The sequence below is a fragment of the Equus przewalskii genome, chromosome 18 (genome assembly GCF_037783145.1).
Source record: "Equus przewalskii isolate Varuska chromosome 18, EquPr2, whole genome shotgun sequence".
Taxonomy (NCBI): Eukaryota; Metazoa; Chordata; class Mammalia; order Perissodactyla; family Equidae; genus Equus; species Equus przewalskii.
In genome coordinates, this window is record NC_091848.1 from 50972431 (window position 1) to 50987720 (window position 15290).

The window sequence follows — 15290 nt, forward strand, 5'->3', positions numbered from 1 at the left end:
CGCCATGGATATAATGTATTTTGATTTTAGAAGCCATCTGAACAAGTATTGAATACAAATGTTAGGACAGGCTGCACAGTCAACTGGGTTCCTAACTTTGAACACCAAGCGTTGAGTAACGAGTCAGAAGGAATGCTGCAAAGATGGACTGAATTAACAAATTTAACTGTGGATTCAAATGAATGGTCTAGATCACTCTGTAAAGTTGCTGCTATATGCATGTAATAAATTTCTAGCATTCAGTTTGGACACATCACTCTCCCTGCAGGGAATAACTGATTCATGGGGTTATCTTCTTGTTTCACAAGTGAAAATGTAAATCCTGGCACCACAGTGAAAAAAAATCTACCGGCATGGAGTAGGAGAGGCCCTGACTTAAGTACAGTTCATGTGAAAAAGAACCAAGAGCTTGAGCTGACTTCGAGCTCAACATGAGTCAACAGTGTGACATGACTGCCAAAAAAGCTAACGTAATCTTAGTCACCGATAACAGAAGTGCAGTGTCCAGAACAAGGGAGCTACAGCTTTACCGCATTCTCTGCATCCTGTGCTGGGCACCACGCACCTAGAAGGATGGGCTCAGTCCCAAAAGCCCCCTATTGAAGAGTGATTCTGAAAAACAAGAGCCATTCCACGCATAACAGGGAGTGACCGGAATGGGAAAGGACCCAGACAACTGGTCCTGAAGACTGATGGAACTGGGAGTATTCAGCCTGGAAAAGCTAAAAGTCTTGGGGGAGAGATAATATTAAATATCTGATGAGCTTCCAGTGACAGAATTCAGACCTAAGAGGACACATAGCAAAGCCAACTTGGTGTCCATACAAACAGACCCAAAACAGAGTGGGATGCTTCAGCACTGGGCATGCTCAGGTAGTGCAATTGTTGTCAACTCTAGCTACACATTAGAAACATCTGGGAATAGTCTGAAATCTATCAATGCCTGGGCCCCACCCCTGACCAATTAAATCAGAATCTCTGGGGGAGGGCTTGGGCAATTGTAGGTACTAAAAGCTCTCCAGGGGTTTCTAATGTGCAGCTACAGTTGACAATGACCAAGGTAAATACAGTCTGGGTGGCCACCTGTCTGTGCAGTGTAGGAAGGATTCCTTCTCAGAAGCCTGCACTAGGTTTTCTTCCTGGATCTTTTCTGTTCTAGAACCTTTTATATTTTTAACTTGTTAACATTATCTTCCAGGATCATGAAGATTAGCTTCTCTTGGCAAATATCTGAGAAGAAACTAAGTTTAAATGGCAGAGTCTCTTAAAGGGAAGAATCTGGGCTGTGTTATAATAGCTAGCCTAGTCTACTCACAAATAAGAGCTTTCAACGATTTAAGCACTACCATCTTTGTGGGAAAGGGACAATAGCGCGGCAATGTTTACATGTTGATAAACTTAATTCCAAAGTTGTGTAAAATAAATTTAAAACACACTAACATTCAAGAGTTCTCAAATTTCTTCCATGATAAAATAATTGTTAAAATAAAGCAGAAACAACTTTGTAGTTTGAATGGTCTCTGCCACTAGTAGCTTATCCAATGTACATGATAAAATGTCATATTTTCCCAATTTAAATATTTTCTAAAACTTTTTACAACAGAATAGCCTGGATGTTTCAGATCAATATACAGTTCTCCACATTTCCTTCGCTGTGGGTTACATTCTTATTCTTAATCTTATTCTTCTGACCACTGAACAGAAACGTTTCCACATATTTCCTAATCTCCTTTGAAAAGACACATCCATATGTGTTCAGTCTTCTGGCCTTAGTATAGGTCAGACATCCACTGTAGTGGGTGGGCTCCTGCTTCTAGAGTTTAGTGCCCCCTCCAGATTTTTCCACTTAGATATTACACACCCTCTCAACTTTAAAACTTTCACTTCAGGTTACGGTAAATCATCAACCATCCTCTTTTGCTTCTGCCATCTGTCAATGCAAAAGCTCCTCATGAATCTGAGGCTGCTTCTAGGCTACTTGAAGACGTTCTCATTAATCTCTGTCATGTGGTTCATAAATAATGAGAGCGGTATTACAGATCAACATCTTGTTTACAGACCACCACCACCACCAAAAGAGCCTGGAAGAACACTGTGGATTTGACTAGACGTATTCAGCCCGAACAAGCATTTCAGGAGTCCTGATGGGGAGACAAGCACACATTAATGTTTTACCAACAGCTGGTTAACTGTACCACGTTTCAAGTAACGACTGCCCTTTCCGGTATCAAAACACTAGAAAGAATTACGACCTCACAGCCATCGGAGCAGCTGCTGGGCAGACAGCCTGCTCCACAGCCTCCAGTCACCTTTCCATTTTCCAAGCACATACCTCTCTCAGAAATGTTTTCAGAGCGGCAGTCTACAGAGCTGGTTATAACACCGGCACGATGTGACAACAAAATTGATGATGATTTTGCTGTTTCAGCCTGCCCCTTTTTTTAAAAAAAATTTTTCCCTCCCCTTCTGTCCCCAAAGATCACCAAACCGACAATACTTTCACAAAACCTGACTCAGACTTAGGAAGATAATGCTTTTCAGTGAAAGCAGACCAGCTTTAGGGGAGAACAGCTTTCGTGAGAAGCAGGAAGCCGATCTGAGCAGCAGAGAGCAGGGATGGGGCGGAGCAGAAAGGAACTGAGCTGGGGGAGAGCAAAGCACAGAAGGTCCCGGCTGCTTCTAGTTACTTATTGACAGTTTCATCTTACAGCACAGATTTATGAACACGGTGAGCATCCGTCCTGCCCTACCTTTTCTTTCTTTTACGAATCTCGGTCAGTCTGGTAAACTATGACACAGGGGAAAGTGAGGCCTTACGGAGCCCAGTTGCAGGGAAATGATGTAAGCTTCCCACCTCCCACCAGCCCCTGCTCTGCCAATCCACCTCTCCTCTGACCTGTGAACATCCCCTCCCTCCCCCAGTGCCACTGCCCTGGGGCCGCTGGGGCCCTCGGGGCTCGCCTAGCTGTGTCCTACTGTGCGGCAGACAGTGTTTGCCAGGGAATAAGGAGTATTTTTGTTTTGAGAAAAGTCTTCAATGAAAAAGCAAATGCCTCTCTATTTGAAAAATAATGCTGAGTCGACGAAAACTAGTCAATCCCCAGGAGAAATCATATTAAACAGGATTGAGGCGAGGAATGCAATTTAGCCAAAGGCGGCAGAAGGTGTAATGTAGGAAGGGTGTCATAATGGGAGTCAGGAGACACAGGTTCTAGATTCTAATACCACTTCTGTGACCTTGGACAACGGGCTTAATCTCTCTGGTTTCATTTTCTGTAAAAGTAAAGAGTTAATATAAATTACATGTGAGGTCTCTTGTACTGTTGTAATTTTACAAACTGATACCTAAAAGAAATAAGCCAGGAGCAAAAATGTACTCTGACTATGGCCAATCATTTGTTGTTTACTTAAACCTGCAACTAATTCCTTATTTAAGCTATTTCAGATATGCTTTGCCTAAGGACCAGTAAATGTGAGAAGGACTAGCAAAAGACACACAGGGGAAAAAGCTACAAGCAGTTCAAGTTTGAATCCTGATCTGGAGAATTTATAGAGAATTAGGATCGTGAAGATTCTTGCTCAGAAAAGGACAATTTGTAAACAGATGCATGGAAGCAATTAAGACCTATGACACGACCCTAGATGACATAAACTATTTACCTTGGTGAGCAGTGTTCTAAGTTTAAAGGACACACACACGGCACAAAAAAATGTTTTTTAATTAAGAAACCACAATATACTGGTTACTAGCACAATCGTGTTCAAATTAAGAAGGCAAACTTCTGGAATTACACAAGACTTTCCAAAGGGTATGAAGGGCATGCAGGCACGTGGAGGGTAAATCGACTTCCAGATCAACTTTTCTAAGCACTCTTTCTTGAGAATGACCCTTGAGAGGAGGTTTGCCCTTCTCACTTTCCCTTTTCCAATCCCCCTTCTCCCACTCTATAAAATCTAGGGCCAGCCCCAGTGGCCTAATGGTTAAGCTCGGTATGCTCCACTTTGGCAGCCCGGGTTCAGTTCCTGGTGTGCACCTACACCACTCATCTGTAAGTAGCCACACTGTGATGGTGGCTCACATACAAAACAGAGGAAGACTGGCAACAAACATTAGCTCAGGGTGAATCTTCCTCAGCGACAACAACAACAACAACCCAGGCACACAGCTCATCCATCATCCATCTCATTCTACAGCATTGCTAGGGGTAGGAAAAACCTTTGGGCAGGGCACAAAGGGACAATTAGAACTATTGGTGGTGAAAAAGTGTAGGGCCCAAATCACCTTTCTTTCCCAACTCGCCTGGCTTTGCCAACCCTCTGCTTGGAATAAACCTGGAGCAGGACCTAATGTGATTGTCAGCTGATAAATCATTAAAGGTAACTTTAAATAAGAGATCACTGTGATTTTGAATATAACCCAGAAATTCAAAGACTTGAGTGACACTGCTGGATTAATACTCTCTTCCTGTTCAACTTATTTATGTAAACAAAACTTCAGTGTACGTATTAAAAAGAATGAAAAATATGCTGAACTCTTTCTGCAATGAATAATATTCATCCACTGATACATGAACTAATTAGAAGAAAAGCACCAGTAATGCAGAGATAAATTTCCAATAAAATTTCATTTTTCACCGAATATTATATATCAAAATTTATAATTCACACATATTTCTGATCAACTGTATACTAATTATCACAGTAATGATAACTTTTTAAAAAGTCACTTAGAATCTTATGGTCACAGTAAATTAAATTTTGTCACCAGAAGTACAATAGATTTTTAAGCATAGCAAAACATAAGGATAAAATTTATTGGGAAAAGTGTAATAATAAAGACTTCAAGGAGATAAGTTAACGCTCTAAAATTTCCGACTGTTAAAGAGTCACTTGTAAATGGACAGTGGCAGGTATTATACAGCAATGGTATTTCATCCAAGTGAATGTATTTAAGAAGGATATGGCAATTTTATTAAGAAATGTCGATATTTACAATCAACAATTATACCATTATCAAGTAATTTAAACTTACGACAAATATTTTAAATGTCAGTAAAGAAATATATGAGGGAATCCATAGTTTTCAAAATTCTTTTACTAGAGCAAAAATGTTTAAAAGACCATGACACCCGCCCTCCTTCCATTCCAAAGACCTTTCAAGTGTCACTACAGAGTTTAAAAACAAAAGCAACAGGAACAGCGATCTAGAACCTCAGAAAATGAGCCTCTGGGAACAGCTAAGTTTTCCAGTTATCTGTGGTTATATTCTTTGAATACCACAACGGTTTTGTCTCTTAGTTTTAAACTGTTATAAATGAAAATCTTCTCAAAATGAGGAACTCCTTCCCACCTTCTTAGATCACACCAACATGACTTGATCTTTTATTAGTATTCCCCAGACAACTGTCACTACCACCAATGCTGCTGAGCACCCACACAAGCCCCCAGGACCAGTGACGCTCCTCCTTCGGGCTCTCTGCATGTCTGCCACTAAGTGGGAGACATGGGTTCAACTCCTGGTCTACCAATCACAAGCTGCCAGCCCTGGACCCGAGGTACTGACACTCCCTGAGCTCCAACTTTCTCCCCTAGAAAAAGAAGTTAACCTGGAGCTGGCCCAATGGCGCAGCGGTTAAGTTTACACATTCTGCTTTGGCGGCCTGGGATTCGCCAGTCCAGATCCCAGGTGTGGACCTACCCACCGCTTATCAAGCCATGCTGTGGCAGGCATCCCACACATAAAGTAGGGGAAGATGGGCATGGATGTTAGCTCAGAGCCAGTCTTCCTCAGGAAAAAGAGGCTGACTGGCAGCGGATGTTAGCTCAGGGCCAATCTTCCACAGTAAAAAGAAGTTAATCTCACCTTCTTAAACTACGCCACAAAACTGAGATGAGTTCACAGAAGTGAACACACTTTACTTAAAGATTCCACACCAAGAAAACTGACTCTGTCCTGGGGTTTTTTCCTCTTTTGGTCACACTTGTCCCACCACGTCTTACCCCTGAGTGCCTGCATGAAGCTCCCCTCTCCACTTGGATTGCTATAGGTCTGGAAATCAGCCAAAAAGCTAAACTGATCTGTTTGTTTAATTCTGATCAAAATGGTTTAAGTAAGGGATGGGAGTTTTCTATAAAACACACCGAGTTTGCGACATTTATTCCCAGAGGTCATATGGATTGTGGATCACCAATACTGTTGGATGGCTGAGGAACGGATAGAAAGATGGAACTCTGCATGTGTTCCATTTAAAACCTCAATCTGCTCTGATCTCATCTCAATCTGCTCAATCTTTAACCAAAGATTCACAGAAAGGAGAGGCCTAACATATTTTTAAGATGCGATCCCTCTTTCACTTTAGTATCAAACACACCCCTCTCCCAACCACCAACACACAGGTACAAGTTACTTTTATTAATTATCTGCTCACAAAATGTTTTTGCTTACTATGGTGTTTAGTACTCCAAAACTTCAGTTTCCAAGCTACTGGTCCATCTGGTGCCCCAGAACCTTAGCTTCATTCCCAGAAGCACAAAATAAACCTTTAACTTTCAAAAGTAGCAAATAAAATTCAAACAGCATCAAATGGGAGATAAGATTTTAAAAAGTTAATTGATAGTAACTGTTCTATTTAAAATGTCCAGGGGCTGGCCCCGTGGCCTAGAGGTTCAGTTCAGCATACTGTACTTTGGTGGCCCAGGTTCAGTTCCCAGAAGCGGACCCACACCATTTGCTGGCAGCCATGCTGTGGTGGTGACCCACATACAAAATAGAGGACAACTGGCACAGATGTTAGCTCAGGGTGACTCTTTCTCAGCAAAAAAATAAAATGTCCATATGGTACATTAAGCACCTATTCTCTTCCATGAATCACTATGTGGTCACTATTATTACAATCTCACTTGACCCTTTAAACAACTGTATTACTTCCAGGTTACTGATTATGAATTTGAGCCTCAAAAGTATTTAAGTGACTCGCTCAAGATCACCAAGGCAGGCAATGAAAGCCAGAAGTAGAATGCAGTCCTGCAGATGGATGGTCCAGCAAAGTTCCCTACTAAATGGACCTGCCCCACTGGAACAGCTGGTATGATCAACAAAAGCTGCAGTGAGCGGTGGCACCATGCCCAGGGGGCATCACAGTTTATTCTGAAGAGCAGACGTTCTGGAATCACACAGATCCGAGTTTGAATCCAGACCATGTGATCCTGGGCAAGTTATTTAATTCTTCTAAGCCTAGATGTCCTCATCTGTAAAAGGTACTAACAGCACCTATAAGGTTGCTGTGGGGATTAAAAGAGATGTTTTTAGCACCTTGCCACTTACAAACTTGAGTTTACTGAATAATAATTAACATTTTTGAGCTCCCATTACGTGACACATCTTAATTCTTCTAATTCTCCCAATAATCCTATGGCATGATAGATACTATTATCATCAGGGCTGTTTTATCTATGAGGAAAGATTCTGTCCAAGAGAAGTAAGGCAGTTTGCCTACCGTCCCAGAGCCGAGAAGTCATGCACTGGCACAGAGATCAAGAGCTGGACTCCAGGGTCACACTCTGAACTACTGTATACTGCCTCTCTGGGAATGATTACAATGACAGCACTACCTCTGTTCTCACCACCACCACCACCACCATCACCATCACCATCATCATCTCCATCTCCATCCTCACCATCAACCTTCTCTATAGTTAGCCTTCAGGGCCTTAGGTCTACCCCAGTGATGAGACATAAAGAGCCTGGACTTTGATTAAGGGACAGTGACAGGAGTAAGGGCTTTAGGGAAGAAGCCAAGAAGGAAGCCGGTCCCTGGAAGAGGATAATGTGCAGCACAATGGAGAAACTAAATGGAGGCCTGAAATTGGGAACACAAAAAAATATCAGCTACCAGATAGGGGGAAAAAGGGAAACTTAGCCTAAGAAAAACAAACATATTTATAAAATTTCATCAGGTGCCTAAAAGAATACTAAAAAGAAAAAAGGCAAAAACCTGGCCTGTGATATAATTTGGGGCCTACTCCCTGTCTACTTAATAAGTGTTATCTGACCCCAGGGGAAAATAGAAACATTTTCATTAACTCTCACTGATGACCTGATACAGGCACAGTGAAAAGCGTCTGCCTCTGAAAGTACTAGAACCCAGCAAAATCTCCTTCTCAACTACTGAAGGGAAATTCTATTCCTTTGGCAAATCTTAAACGATATGCTCGTGCAATGTTATTTCTGCGTTCCTTTGGATAACTGTTTTAATCCACATTGTTTTCCTCTGTGGCTTGTCTGAATCTAAAGCTCGTTTTTTCCACTTAACAGGATTGGTGGAAACCACAGTCTGCCCATTTCCCTCAGGCCTAGTTGGGCTGCTTCTCCTGTGCTCCAGAACATTCCATGTGCGCCGCTGTTAGAGCACTGAGGACTCTCTGTTACCATAAGATCCCACGGAAGAGAATCTACGTTTTGTTCATCTTTACAACCCCAGCACCTAGTGCACCGTGTTGCACTAAAAAAACATTTAAAGAAGATGAGTTGAAAAGTTTTCAGGCCTGTTTTCTGACTCCTTCAAGGTTTCCTTCACCACTGAGCTTACTCCAGAAGCCCATCTCTCTAGATCATGATAATCCAATCACCAAAAGTGATCAGGATTCAATGGACTAGTGATGACTTCTCTGGCAATGGGTTGGGAAAATAAAAAGGAAACACACCCTTGGGTGGAAGTTCCAGTATCCTCTTGGATGCCTAACATACACCCAGCATTCAGTCTTCAGACAAAAGATATGCCTTAGGGTCATGATCACTGAAAATTTATTGACTAGCTCAAGGGGTTCTGTTTATCCCTTAATATCCAGCAAAGTGCTGAGCACAAGGTCAGTGTCAGATAAGCACTTTTAGATTCGTTGATTAATTGACTGATGCCATTAGAACTGCCACGGGCCAAACGCAGACCATCCTTGAACTACCAACAAGGGTGTTAAAAGATTCAGCAAGACACCACTTAGTCTCTAAGACCAGACAATTAGCTTTTTAGAAATGTAAAATTATGATTAAATACAGTCAGAGACAATAAGAAGTCCAAAAATATCATACTTCTATTTTTTCTGAATGGAGGTCTATGAAAAATGTAATGCTATAGAGAACTTTTTACCTTAACATAAAAAAAGAAAGAAATTTTCCCATAAACTACACAGCACAATTTAACAGAAATTGTTGGTATGTGTGTGGGGGAGGGAGATAGGATCAAGGATCACCCAATTATTCCTGAAATCTGACAAATCTGATTACTATTTTGATAAATCTAAACAAATCTATTTGAAGAAGTTACTGGGGACTCCTGAAAATTGCACTTGCCCCTTTTATTAATAAAACCTGAGTTCATAGGGGCTGGCCCCGTGGCCGAGTGGTTAAGTTCGCGCGCTCCGCTGCAGGCGGCCCAGTGTTTCGTCGGTTCGAATCCTGGGCGCGGACATGGCACTGCTCGTCAGACCACGCTGAGGCAGCGTCCCACATGCCACAACTAGAGGAACCCACAACGAAGAATACACAACTATGTACCGGGGGGCTTTGGGGAGAAAAAGGAAAAAATAAAATCTTTAAAAAAAAAAAAAAAAAAAAAAAAAAAAACCTGAGTTCATGTGCACTGGTAAATGCAGCAAAATAAATAAGTAAATAAAGAGACAAATAAACTTTAATACTTCAGGTTGTATGCAAAAAATGCAAACATTTTTAAATGTTTCGAATTTCCCTAAGATTTCCCTTCATTATTAGACTCTAAGAGACATTAAGATTGAGCATTCTGTTCAGCACCAAGGCTGCTATTATACTAAAAGTCAGTTTGAGATTTTTTTTTTAAAAATCAGCAACCTCACAAAGAACACCTGGTGATACACCTTTTTTTTAACTCAAAACATTAAGAAAAAAACAAGAACAGTAAAGTAGATTAAATTTTACAAGCTGATAGGCTTACAAATTTTCCCAAATATCAAAGTCATACTAAACTGGGAGATTATTAACTTCTTGAAAGGGTTAATCTCTTTAATATAAAGCCACAGTCATAGCTACCTACAAGTTCAGTTATAAAATGTCAAAATATGCAAAGTAGCATTTTTTTGTACCATAATGATTATAAAGGCTAGACAGCATAAATTCACTAGCAAGTTACAGATTTTCCTCACCACATCTATTCAAATATTCTCCTTTTTCTTTCATAAAAACTTACCAAGAACATTTCAATTAACTATACTCTGCCTCAAGGAAACATTTCTATTAGTATTAAGATCCTTTAAAATAAATAGAATGTTATTAAGTATAGGATTTGGGTCCTCCTTTTAACTGGATACCATTACTAACAGGTGTAACATTCATTGATTTTTATAGTTCCTTACAAAATAAATAAGCCATATTCAGTAGAAATATATTCTGTCAAATCAGATTATATATATCATTTACTTACATGTTCTTTTTATTCTGATAATTTTCCCAAACAAAAGGTTTATTTCTACTACTCTAACATCTCTCTCAGCTCTAAGAGTGAGTTTGCATTTCTGAAAATCAAAATTTGTAAATGTTTTAGCAAGCCCCTTCTAGCTACACAGACATCTAAAATGAGTCTGACACATTAAAATTTTAACCAATGGAAATTTAGCAAACATATTTTACAATACATTTTCACTTCAGAGAAAACAACTGAGGTAAATATTAATTCCATTTTATAGAGGAAGACACTAAGATGCAGAGAGTTCAAGCATCTCATCAACTTAATAAGCTGAAAAGTCAAGATTTGATCTACGTTTTCTCCTGGAAATCAGGTGCTTTCAGCATACACTGGAAAGTTTAAAAGTATATTTGCTGGGGCCAGCCCCGTGGTCTGGTGGTTAAAGTTCCACATACTTCACTTTGGCAGCCCAGGTTTGCAGGTTTGGATCCCGGGTGCCGACTGGCACCACGTGTCAGCCATGCTGTGGCAGTGACCCACATACAAAATAGAGGAAGACCGGCACAGATGTTAGCTCAGGGCTAATATTCCTCAAGCAAAAAGAAGAGGAGGATTGGCAGTGGATATTAGCTCGGGGCAAATCTTCCTCAGCAAATATATATATCAATGTAGTATAAAATTTGGGGGGGTGGATTCTGTATGCTTCTAAAATGCCTCCTTTCCCTACTACCCCCTTTAAGCACTGACTGATTATTTCTGCATCTTAAGCCAAGTCTTTTCAAGCCTCTTTTATAGGACTTGCACTGCTCCCCCGATTCTCTAACCATGGTTTTGATCCATTTCACTCTTTCATTATTTTTATAACTTTCTTCACTGTCCTATGGAAAATGGAAAACGTTAACAGGCTCAATGGAAAATTATCCAAGTTCACTTTTTTCTTTAGATAGGTGTTAACAGTTTTAAAACAAAAAAAAAAAACGGCTTCTTTTAGGACTTACAAGCACCAAGATGAGAGGGTACATCCCTTGAAATTTAATGATGTGATCATATACTTAATCTGTGATTCTGTCCTTAAGACTATGGGAAAAAATCTATCCAGAATGGCATTAACCTTTAGGAAATTGGCCAATTCCCAAAAGCAGATGATGCCTGGAAGCTGGAGGTATTAGAGGTCGTGTTAAAGAGGCAAGGTCATGAAAGGTCAGTAACTAAGTTTCCAGTAATACTGGGGTCGGCAGAGCCAGGACTTCTGCTGGGACCACACACAAGCTGCGCTGTTAACTGAGGAGTGGAACCCCTGGCCTCACACTCCAAAGCAGCTTAACTCCACTAGCAGTCCCAGCGCCATGTCCTGGTCGCAGGCCCAGTGGTGTGGCTTTTGATGAAGGAGTAAATAATAAGCAATAAGCTCTCAGCTGCGAGACAGAGGCAAGCAGCCAACATGGTCACTGAGAGAGAGAGAGAGAGAGAGAGGAAGACTGGTAAAATAAGAGAGGCAAAGATGTAGAAAATTGAAGTTAAATAGATGCATATATATAAACAAATATAAATAATTTTCTGCTTATCCACATCATAAAGCATATAACTAATTATTTGATTTACAAAATCTTCATGCTTAAAGCTGGTATAACCCTACTGGGCCCACAGAATGGTTATTTATGAAAATATTTTCAGAGGTATTTAGGTTCACTTTAAGGAAATACTTCATAATTGAAACTGTAAAACTCTATAATGTACTTGTGAAGCCATACATTCCTGGAAAAAAGTGAAAAGATTAAGACCTGTGGAAAGGATGAAGGAACCACATTAGACCCCAAAATAATGGAAAGCACTGAAACAAAAGCATAAAGGAACCAATCAAAATTTACAGAGCATGATGCAAAGTCTCTAACCACCTGCAAAAATCACACTTTTGAAACAAATGTGGTTTTGCTAGATCTTGCCCTTTCGCTACATACATCTGTGTGCCTTTTCTGTGATTAACAAGGCTGAAATTCTCAGAACAGGCAAGAGAAATTCTGAGATATTTCTGTACTTGGACAATAGTCAGATTCAATTGCCCTCTTTGATATCTTCCCCAAGAAAATGAAGCGCACAATTCCACTTCCGAAACTTTGGAAAAGAACTGCTGTGTGGCACCCCTCAGAAACCAAGCCGGGCCTCAGGCGCCCGCGCTTCCTCTGCTGGAACGTCTTGAAAGAGTGCCAAGAACTATTTGATCCCTTAAACCAGTGCTGACGAGTTGGAAGCAGCTGGAGTATATGAATCAGTGATCATTTCTCTGTTATATTTTTGCTCTTAAATAATTATCTGAAGGACAAGTACCTTGATCAAAAAGGCACTCTGTAAACAAGAGAAAGACCCCTGAATTCAGAGGCAGAAAACCTGGAGAATAGCTCTGAATTAGAATTAAACTATTTTAACTTCAACTGTTCTTTAATTATTTTCTTCTATCTAATAGCTTTGTTTTCTCAGCTCTTTTATAAGCTTTTGGGGAGTAAGGAACCAAGTACACTTCTTTACCTATCTTCCTAAGAACACAAAATAATGGTCAAATAGTAGATGTTCAAAGAAATTTACTCACTGAGTAGAAATAAGAAATTCAAATAAAATAAAATTATTCCTCATTTTTTCTGCTCTAAAATCAAGTTTGTATTAAAAACAGGAGAAATAGAATAAAATGTCTAAAAATTCTAAGTGGATATGTCAAAAAGGCCAAACGGAAGTTTGACGAGGCAGGGTAAACTGCAGATGGAAATAAGTGTGTGTAACACATCATCCCTGATTCTGACTACCCAGACGTTCTTTGTAACTATTATTTAAGTTAATTTCTCACATTCATGAACATTCATGAGTAAACTACATATGTGATTTGTAAATTAAAGTCAATATTACCCACAAGCACATCACTATTGACATTTTCGACTCCCAGGCTTTTCTTTGTAACCCCGAAGCCCGGCACATCAATAGGTTCTCTGCCTTTAGATCATGCTCTATGTTCAATTTTTACCCCATTCTTTTTCACTTATTTATTTAGTTTTAGGAAAAACAGCATAAGCATTTCCTTGTGTTATTAAAAATATTAATGAACATAATCTTAATGGCTGAATTATAATTTTTTTTTCTGGAATTGGGAAACTCAGGTACAGAGAAGCATCTTGAACAAAGTCAACAAGTTTATTGGTGGCAAACTAGGATTTGAACCTAGAATGTATGATTCCATGCTAGTAACTTCTTCATTGCTTCTCCGAGTGCAATGTATGCCAGGTCCCTCCCCTCCTTCTACCTACACCTCATTCAACCACGTTAGCTTCTGGCTTCTCTCCAACATGGAATGGCCACCCAATCCAGGATGGCTTCTTCACTGAGCCTCCCACTCTCCACCTTTCCATCCCCCACACCCATGCTGCTCCAGACCCCTTCTCTTACTTTGTGAGCATGCTATTCATATGGTTCCCTCTGTCTGTCAGTCACTTCCTCCTTTCTCCACCTCCTCAAAGCCTGACCGTCTTTTTATATCTGTCTCATGCCCCCTCCCCTCCATAAGGTCTTACTGAATAGTCAGGAGCTTTCTTCATTCAAATCATTCAATAATTACTTATTTAACACCTACTGTGTACCAGGCACTGCTCTGAGCTCTGGGATAGAAAGGGTAACAAAGTCAAGAAGGCTTCTGCTCTCATAGGAAGAACAGAAGATAAACAAGCAAAACAATGCAAAAATAATTTGTCACTGATATGTATTATAAAAAACAAGGTGATTTCTGTACTATTTCTGATTGGCTTTCTGACAACTTGCTGTAAAACTGTGAATTACGGAAGGGCAAGGATTCCATCTTACGTCTAAAACCTGGCACACAATAGTTCTTCAGTCACCAGTAAATTTAGGCATGCATAAACGAAGAGAATGGATGAATGGATGGAATCATTGATGGATGGATGGTGGATGGATGGATGGATGAATGAATGAACAAGTGCCTCAAACTATGACTAAACCATTTCATCTCTAAGTTTTGCTTCCCCCAACCAGGCTGAGGCTCCAGAGCCGAGAGCCTGCACATCCATGTTGGTCTGGTCTGCCTATGACAATGAATCTGAGGATGTCAGGGAGGGCAGGCACCTCCAGCCAAGGCATGGGCCCTACTTTTTCCTACCCTTTTACCCAAAGCCCAGGTCCCATGTTCAAGCTCCCTGCCTGGCTCCTGCAAGCATCTGCCCTCAGCCAGGTTCTCCTTCAGGACATGGTCCCAGATTTAATAACTAACAGTAGAGAGCAAAGTGAAAGACTCAGTAACACATTCTTAACTAATTCTTCAGGAATTGTGAGAATAGCAATTTCTAGTCCAGATTATCTAAAATTACAAGAAGATTCAAATCATTTCAATATGACTAACTTCTCAAAAGCTCACCAAAACTAATTTCATCTCTTTAAAAATGTTGGTTTAAGTTTTCAAAACATTCAGAAGAAATGGTGGAAGATATTTTTAAATAAAGCAAGATAAAATGGCAAAGCCCTCAACAGTGTGGAGTCACTTGTTTATATCACTGGACACAGTAATCACAGATCATAATCAAGCACACTGTTTCTCAAACTTACTTAGCCTTGAGAACAAAAATAAATCCAGACAACTCTGTGGACCCCAATTTAAGGAACACAGTCTTAACGGTTAAACATTCACCTTAGGTACACATTTAATTGTCAATAGTACCATAAACACAAATGCAAACTTTGTGAAGAAAATCCATTAGTAACGCTCAGTTGTAAGTTAACTAATCAAGCCACCCAGAAAACACTCACATTATTTCTTTTTTATTTATCTTCTAAATGAATCACAAAAATTTTTCTTAAATTCTCATTAAG

General features: G+C 40.1%; 1 protein-coding gene across 33 annotated transcripts in view; it reads right to left on the reverse strand.

Moving 5' to 3' along the window:
• The window catches only part of BBX (BBX high mobility group box domain containing), a 263283-nt gene that overhangs the window by 189814 nt on the left and 58179 nt on the right, over positions 1 to 15290 (reverse strand). For 2 of the 33 annotated variants that reach the window (XM_070582837.1, XM_070582848.1), the window contains exon 1: positions 2333 to 2626. The exons of 29 other annotated variants lie outside the window; for them this stretch is intronic. The gene's annotated coding sequence lies outside the window, so the exon portion shown is untranslated. Of the gene's footprint in view, positions 1 to 2332; positions 2627 to 2750; positions 2860 to 15290 lie in introns of those variants that run through there. 2 more of the 33 variants (XM_070582836.1, XM_070582841.1) reach the window with 2 other exon arrangements.